General features: G+C 39.5%; 1 protein-coding gene across 2 annotated transcripts in view; it reads left to right on the top strand.

The window, feature by feature from the left end:
- RAB9A (RAB9A, member RAS oncogene family) overlaps positions 1–8,589 on the top strand; it is a 53,775-nt gene that overhangs the window by 14,271 nt on the left and 30,915 nt on the right. For both annotated transcript variants that reach the window (XM_082375914.1, XM_082375917.1), the window contains exon 2: positions 6–170. The gene's annotated coding sequence lies outside the window, so the exon portion shown is untranslated. The remainder of the gene's footprint in view (positions 1–5; positions 171–8,589) is intronic.

The following is an 8,589-nucleotide window of genomic DNA, read 5'->3' on the forward strand; positions in this document are numbered from 1 at the left end:
GACAGGAGTGTGTGGTTTGCAGACTACACCTCAGCGCGGCGCTATGCACGCTTCCCTCTGTGGGGAGATCAGCCAGGAACGCTTGGCAGTGGTTGCCGGCTCTCCTGGCACAGGGAAACCTTCCCGAACCTTCTTGTGGCACCCATGTGATTTACCTGATGTTCTGAAAAGTAAGTGATTTTTAAAATACTTAAATTTAAACATATGAAAACATGTAGTTTTAAAGTGACATGCATATGTTTTTTATGAATTTGAAGACTAAGTATATAAATGCAGTTTCAAATGCCATTTCCTATAAAATATAGTGGCCTTTACATTTTCATTCTCTTTCTTTATGACCTAGGGAAACTATATGATACAGATAATCAATTTTGACAAAAGAGGCAGGCTGTTTTGCATCCTTTGTTAAATTATCACAGACATCCGTGCTGGACAGTGAAAAAAAAACAGAATTAAAATAAATTTGTTGGATATGTTCTTGCTTTCTTTTAAAAATATAAACAAGGTACAAATAGGAGTAGGTTCTAAGTAGTCGTTAGTCTTTTTCATATGATGACATACATTTTAAAAAAATCGAAAGCAGCCATGGAAAAGTTACAGATCTGATTAATAAGCAAATGAAAACATGGCCCATTCAAAAACTTCTTATTTTTGGAATATATTCAGTTTCGAAATGTATATAAACAGAGAGAGCTCCCAGCGGTTGCTTTTAAATAATCAAAATGGGATCATAATAGGCTAATTTCACCTTTGTGGGTGGAAACAAAAAATTCAGAGATTTCCAAGGGTGCCCGGGAAGGCCTCAGTCAGCTGAAGTAGACCTTCGCCCATGTCCGAGGGGAAAGAACTCCCAGGTGTCAGTGGTCTGTGTGTTGGCGTCTCTGAGTCTACTAGGCCATCTGGTCTGGTCTTTAGTGTCTCCTCAGACTGAGGACTTCCATCTCGGCAGAGTTTTTTCGTGCAACAGATGGACTTTTACCCCCTAGCTTTGTGAAATCTCAACAATGGCTGAGCAGAAAGTTTCCAAACATCTTAGTGGATTTTGATATCATTTTTACATGAGACGGTGGCTCAAGGGCTTGGGGGTTTCTTTCGGGGGAGTGATGAAAATGTTCAAAAATTGATTGTGGTGATGGTTGCCCAACTCTGCCAATATGCTAAACACCATTGAATTATACCCTATTTTAATTATACCCTATTTTAATTCTGTGGTCTGTGAATTATATCTCAATAAAGCTATTAAAAAAAATCATATGGACTGAGGGAGGGAATTGGAGACAGGATCTCTGCTGGATATTTATCTCAGTGAGTCGTTCTAAACCTTTAGTATCCCGATTATGCATACATATTATCGAGAAATACTGGCAGGCTTCCTCAAAGGGGCCTTCTGGGAGGCGCCCTGCCAGTTCATACTGACAGCCATCCAGCAGGCAGTGGCCTCTATCCAGGCAGTGTGCTGGGCCCTGGCCTCTGCATTTCTGCATAGAAGCCCCTCCCTCTTTCAGTCACACAACAAACAGGGCTAAAGCTTCCATCCACAATCATTGCGCCGCCTTTTTCTTCCGTTTCTCAAGCCACAGATTCGAGCTACACTATCAATGACGTCAAGCCCCTGGAACATAGCAAATCATGTAGAATCAACCCAGAGCAGTTGCCATTTATGTCTCTGGTTAGATCTGCACTCAGAAAAGAAACAGCAGATAAAATCAGCCCTAGACCCTTGCTCCTCACAGTGTGGCCCAGGCATCAGTGGCATCAGCATCACCTGGGAGCAAATACAGAAACGGGGGCCCCATCCCGGACCTATTGACTCCAAATCTATCTCTTCACAAAGCTCTCAGTGATTCTAGTGCATGTTACTGCTTGTGAAATGCTGACTCATCCTCAGGAACTGGGCCTATGAACTCTGCCTTCCTGCTTATATCTTTGGATGAAATGCCTGAGTTCCTAGCCAGCACTGGACTTTCCACTTGTCTCGGTTACCAGCCACCTCCACCCTCCATGTTGCTAAATCCAAGCGACAGTTCTCAGCCCTGAAACCTATCAGCAGCAGTTGACACACTGGCTTCCTTCTTGAGAACACCTTTTTCCATGTGGCTTGCAGTAGGTTGTGCTTTCTCTGGTTTTCCCTCTAACTGGCCACTCCATCTCAATATTATTTGCTGCTTCCTTGTTATTTTCCTGACCTCTTAATTTTGGAGTGTCCAGAATTTAGTCCTTGGACACCTTGGATATCTACACTCATTCCTTTGTTGACTTATCTAGTTCCATGGCTTTCTGTAGCATTTATGCTGATGACTTCCCTTCCTTATCTTCAGGCTAGCATCTCTCCTCTGAATTCCAGGCCCATAAGTCTAACAGCCTACTTGAAAAGTCTACTTGGATGTCTAATAAGCATCTCACCCTTAACATGTTTAAAATCAAGCTTCTGATCCTCTCTCCAGTACTGCTCGTCCACTTAACGGCAACTCCATACTTGCATAACTTGAGCTAAAAACCTTGGAGGCATGCAGGATTGATACCTTTCTTTCTCTCACATCGAACTTCCAAGCAGTCAACAAATCCTACTGGCTGCATTCCAAATATATATCCAGAAGCCCAACTTAAAAATGGGCGAAAGATTTGAATAGACACTTCACCAAAGAAGATGAAATAAGATACAGGGATGGCCAATAAGCACAGGAAAAGATGCCCAACGTCATTAGTCATCAGGGAAATGCAAATCAAAACCAGCACAAGATACCACTTCATACCCATTAGGATGGCTATGATAAAAAGAGTCAGAAAATAACAAGTGTTGGCGAGGATGTGGAGAAATTGGAAGCTTTGTGCACTGCTGGTTGGAATGTAAAATGGTGCAGCCACTTTGGAAAATAGCTCGGCAGTTTCTTAAGAAGTTACACAAAAATTTACTACACGACCCAGCAATTCCACACCTTGGTATATATCCAAGAGAAATAAAAACATACATCCACACAAAGACTTGTATGTAAATATTCATAGCAGTATAATTCGTAATAGTCAAAAAAGTGGAAACAACCCAAATGTCCATCAGCTGGTGAATGGATAAACAAAATACGGTCTATCCATTCAAAGAAATACTGTTCAGTAATACAAAGGAATGAAGTACTGATACATGCTGTAGCAAGGATACACTTTCGAAACATTTCCTAAGTGAAAGAAGCCAGTCACAAAAGACCACACTTTCTCTGAGTCCATTTATATGAACTGTCCAGAATAGGCAAATCCATAGAGATAGAAAATAGATGAGTAGTGGCCGGGGGCTGGGAGTGGGACTGGGAATTGTCTGCCAGTGGGCACAAGGGATCCAACCGGGGTGATGGAAATGTTCTGCAATTGGACTGTGGTGATGGCTGCACAAACTCTCTAGCAATCATTGAACTGTGCACTTAAAATGAGTGAATTTTGTTGTATGTAAATTATACTTCATTAAAGCTGTTAAAAATATCCAGAATCTGACCACATTATGTTCTCTGCCACCATCCTGCATCTCAGCCAGCATCATCCCCCACTTGGATGACCACAGTACCTTGCTAAGTGGTTGCCTGACTGCCACTCTTGTCCCCTAGGTATATTTCCAGTACAACAGCCAGAGTGATGCTGGGAAATGTGCACATCAAATCATGTCACCCTTCCACCCAAAACTCTCTGTTGGTTCCTGGCTCCAAGAGAAAGGCAAAGTCTTTAAAGCCTTACCTATCTGGCCCCTCTGCTACCTTTCCTCGACTTTTTCCTAACTTTCCCAACTCAACTACCACTTCCCTCCTTGCTGCGTCCTGCACTCAGTCACACTGGCCTCCTTGCTAGTCCTTGACTGTGCCAGGCACATGCCTGCCACAGGACCTTTGCATGAGCTGTTGCTTCTGCCTGGAATACTCTTACTCCAAATTTCCAACAACTTAACCAACCTTTCTCAAGCCCTAGGTCAAATGTCATCTTGGGCAGTGAAGTTTCCCTGGCTGTTTATTACGTTTCCTAGCACCCTTTCTGATTTTTTTTTTTCCGTAGAGCTTATTCACTATTTAAATACAATGCCTTGCTTATTTATATGGTTTATTGTCTGGTTCCCCCCTCCCCCCAACTAAATTGTACACTCCATGGGGGTCAGGGATTTTTGCCTTTTTGGTTCACAACTTATCCCCAGCCCCTAGGACAGTTTCTGGCACATAGAAAGCCCTCAACAAATATTTGTTGAAGTTATGTGCTTAAGAAAACCAGAAGAGCCAGGAATATAACCTATCAATACATACGTACATTTAAACGAAGGATTAAAAACAAGTTTAGAGGGAGTGATTGTAGTTTACAATAGGCAAAACAATTTCAGAGTGGAGTGAATGGAGAATTGGAAAAGAGAACATTTTTTTTCCCGGAATATTTTCGAGCTTTTCTTCCCCATGTAGTGTCTTTGAGTGGGCATCAGATATACCATCAAGTATTAGGCCACGTGCTCAAACTAGCGTACAATTGTCCAGTTGTCTTATAACCTTTCCCTTTATTTAGCATTTTCCATTTTCATGTTCCATAGCATTGTCACCAGAAATAAATAAGGAAAAGGAGATCAAAAACAAAATTCTGTTTGTTCACTGTTTTACTTGCCAGAAGACCCTACAAATATTTGATAAGGAATGGAATTTAAAGAGTTGCTTGGTGATTTCCTTGTTGTTTTAACTTAATTATCTATGCATTACAGGCTGTACTTGGCTGTATCTCAGTAATTTTAAAAGTGGCTCTTTGAAAATAATCATCCCCAAATCATATATAAATACCCTATTTGCAACTTAAGAGTTTTTTTTAATCTTATGTGTGTTTATTTTTTGTTACAATTCAGTGGTTTTTAGTGTTTTCAGAAGTTGTACAACCATCACCATTATCTAATTTCAGAACATTTTCATCACCCCCAAAAGGAACCCTGTACCCATTAGCAGTCCCTCCTCATTCCCCCTCCCTCCAGCCCTGGGCAACTACTCATCTACACTCCGTCTCTATGGATTTGCCTATCCTGGGCATTTCCTATAAATGGAATCATGTAATATGTGGTCTGTTGTGTCTGGCTTCTTTCACATGAGTGGTTTTTTGAAAACTCAAGAAGTAAACTAATTTACTAACCAAAGGAACTGTACTGACCTTTATTTAAAATGCAGCTTTAACTGAATTTACATAAATAATTTAGCATTTACATCTGTCACAATTACACTTCTTCAAACTTTTGTGTCAGTAGTTGTTTTGGGTTAACCACATGCCAAACTTGACATTTTTTTTTTTAACATCTTTATTGGAGTATAATTGCTTTACAATGGTGAGTTAGTTTCTGCTTTATAACAAAGTGAATCAGTTATACATATACATATATCCCCATATCTCTTCCCTCTTGGGTCTCCCTCCCTCCCACCCTCCCTATCCCACCCCTCTAGGTGGTCACAAAACACCGAGCTGATCTCCCTGTGCTATATGGCTGCTTCCCACTAGCTATCTATTTTACATTTGGTAGAGTATATATGTCCATGCCACTCTCTCACTTTGTCCCAGCTTACCCTTCCCCCTCCCCATATCCTCAAGTCCATTCTCTAGTAGGTCTGCATCTTTATTCCCATCTTGCCCCTAGGTTCTTCTTGACCATTTTTTTTGTTTTGTTTTTTAGATTCCATATATATGTGTTAGCATACAGTATTTGTTTTTCTCTTTCTGACTTACTTCACTCTGTATGACAGACTCTAGGTCCATCCACCTCACTACAAATAACTCAATTTCATTTCTTTTTATGGCTGAGTAATATTCCATTGTATATATGTGCCACATCTTCTTTATCCATTCATCTGTTGATGGACACTTAGGTTGCTTCCATGTCCTGGCTATTGTAAATAGAGCTGCAATGAACATTGTGGTACGTGACTCTTTTTGAATTATGATTTGCTCAGGGTATGTGCCCCGTAGTGGGATTGCTAGGTCGTATGGTAGTTCTATGTTTAGTTTTTTAAGGAACCTCCATACTGTTCTCCATAGTGGCTGTATCAATTTACATTCCCACCAACAGTGCAAGAGAGTTCCCTTTTCTCCACACAATCTCCAGCATTTATTGTTTCTAGATTTTTGGATGATGGCCATTCTGACCGGTGTGAGATGATATCTCATTGTAGTTTTGATTTGCATTTCTCTAATAATTAATGATGTTTAGCATTCCTTCACGTGTTTGTTGGCAATCTGTATATCTTCTTTGGAGAAATGTCTATTTAGGTCTTCTGCCCATTTTTGGATTGGGCTGTTTGTTTTTTTGATATTGAGCTTCATGAGCTGCTTGTAAATATTGGAGAGTAATCCTTTGTCCGTTGCTTCATTTGCAAATATTTTCTCCCATTCTGAGGGTTGTCTTTTCGTCTTGTTTATGGTTTCCTTTGCTGTGCAAAAGCTTTTAAGTTTCATTAGGTCCCATTTGTTTATTTGTGTTTTTATTTCCATTTCTCTAGGAGCTGGGTCAAAAAGGATCTTGCTGTGATTTATGTCATAGAGTGTTCTGCCTATGTTTTCCTCTAAGAGTTTGATAGTGTCTGGCCTTACATTTAGGTCTTTAATCCATTTTGAGTTTATTTTTGTGTATGGTGTTAGGGAGTGTTCTAATTTCATTCTTTTACATGTAGCTGTCCAGTTTTCCTAGCACCACTTATTGAAGAGGCTGTCTTTTCTCCACTGTATATGCTTGCCTCCTTTATCAAAGATAAGGTGACCATATGTGTGTGGGTTTATCTCTGAGCTTTCTATCCTGTTCCATTGATCTATGTTTCTGTTTCTGTGCCAGTACCATACTGTCTTGATTACTGTAGCTTTGTAGTATAGTCTGAAGTGAGGGAGCCTGATTCCTCCAGCTCCATTTTTCTTTCTCAAGATTGCTTTGGCTAGTCGGGGTCTTTTGTGTTTCCATAAAAATTGTGAAATTTTTTGTTCTAGTTCTGTGAAAAATGCCAGTGGTAGTTTGATAGGGATTGCACTGAATCTGTAGATTGCTTTGGGTAGTATAGTCATTTTCACAATGTTGATTCTTCCAATCCAAGAACATGGTATATCTCTCCATCTGTTTGTATCATCTTTAATTTCTTTCATCAGTGTCTTATGATTTTCTGCATACAGGTCTTTTGTCTCCTTAGGTAGGTTTATTCCTAGATATTTTATTCTTTTTGTTGCAGTGGTAAATGGGAGTGTTTTCTTAATTTCACTTTCAGATTTTTCATCATTAGTGTATAGGAATGCAAGAGATTTCTGTGCATGAATTTCGTATCCTGCTACCTTACCAAATTCATTGATTAGCTCTAGTAGTTTTCTGGTAGCATCTTTAGGATTCTCTATGTATAGTATCATGTCATCTGCAAACAGTGACAGCTTTACTTCTTCTTTTCCGATTTGGATTCCTTTTATTTCTTTTTCTTCTCTGATTGCTGTGGCTAGAACTTCCAAAACTATGTTGAATAATAGTGGTGGGAGTGGGCAACCTTGTCTTGTTCCTGATCTTAGTGGAAATGGTTTCAGTTTTTCACCATTGAGGATGACGTTGGCTGTGGGTTTGTCATATATGGCCTTTATTATGTTGAGGAATGTTCCCTCTGTGCCTACTTTCTGGAGGGTTTTTATCATAAATGGGTGTTGAATTGGTTTTTCTCCTTCATTTTGTTAATATGGTGTATCACATTGATTGATTTGTGTATATTGAAGAATCCTTGTATTCCTGGAATAAACCCCACTTGATCATGGTGTATGATCCTTTTAATGTGCTGTTGAATTCTGTTTGCTAGTATTTTGTTGAGGATTTTCGCATCTACGCTCATCAGGGATATTGGCCTGTAATTTTCTTTTTTTGTGACATCTTTGTCTGGTTTTGGTATCAGGGTGATGGTGGCCTTGTAGAATGAGTTTGGGAGTGTTCCTCCCTCTGCTATATTTTGGAAGAGTTTGAGAAGGATAGGTGTTAGCGCTTCTCTAAATGTTTGATAGAATTCGCCTATGAAGCCATCTGGTCCTGGGCTTTTGTTTGTTGGAAGATTTTTAATCACAGTTTCAATTTCAGTGTTTGTGATTGGTCTGTTCATATTTTCTATTTCTTCCTGGTTCAGTCTCGGAAGGTTGTGCATTTCTAAGAATTTGTCCATTTCTTCCAAGTTGTCCATTTTGTTGGCATAGAGTTGCTTGTAGTAATCTCTCATGATCCTTTGTTTCTGCAGTGTCAGTTGTTACTTCTCCTTTTTCATTTCTAATTCTACTGAGTTGAGTCTTCTCCCTTTTTTCCTTGGTGAGTCTGGCTAATGGTTTATAAATTTTGTTTATCTTCTCAAAGAACCAGCTTTTAGTTTTATTGATCTTTGCTATTGTTTCCTTCATTTCTTTTTCATTTATTTCTGATCTGATATTTATGATTTCTTTCTTTCTTCTAACTTTGGGGTTTTTTTGTTCTTCTTTCTCTAATTGCTTTAGGTGTAAGGCTAGGTTGTTTATTTGAGATGTTTCTTGTTTCTTAAGGTAGGATTGTATTGCTATTAACTTCCCTCTTAGAACTGCTTTTGCTGCATCCCATAGGTTTTGGGTTGT

This window comes from Balaenoptera borealis, assembly GCF_965194805.1.
Source record: "Balaenoptera borealis genome assembly, chromosome: X".
NCBI classification, from domain to species: domain Eukaryota; kingdom Metazoa; phylum Chordata; class Mammalia; order Artiodactyla; family Balaenopteridae; genus Balaenoptera; species Balaenoptera borealis.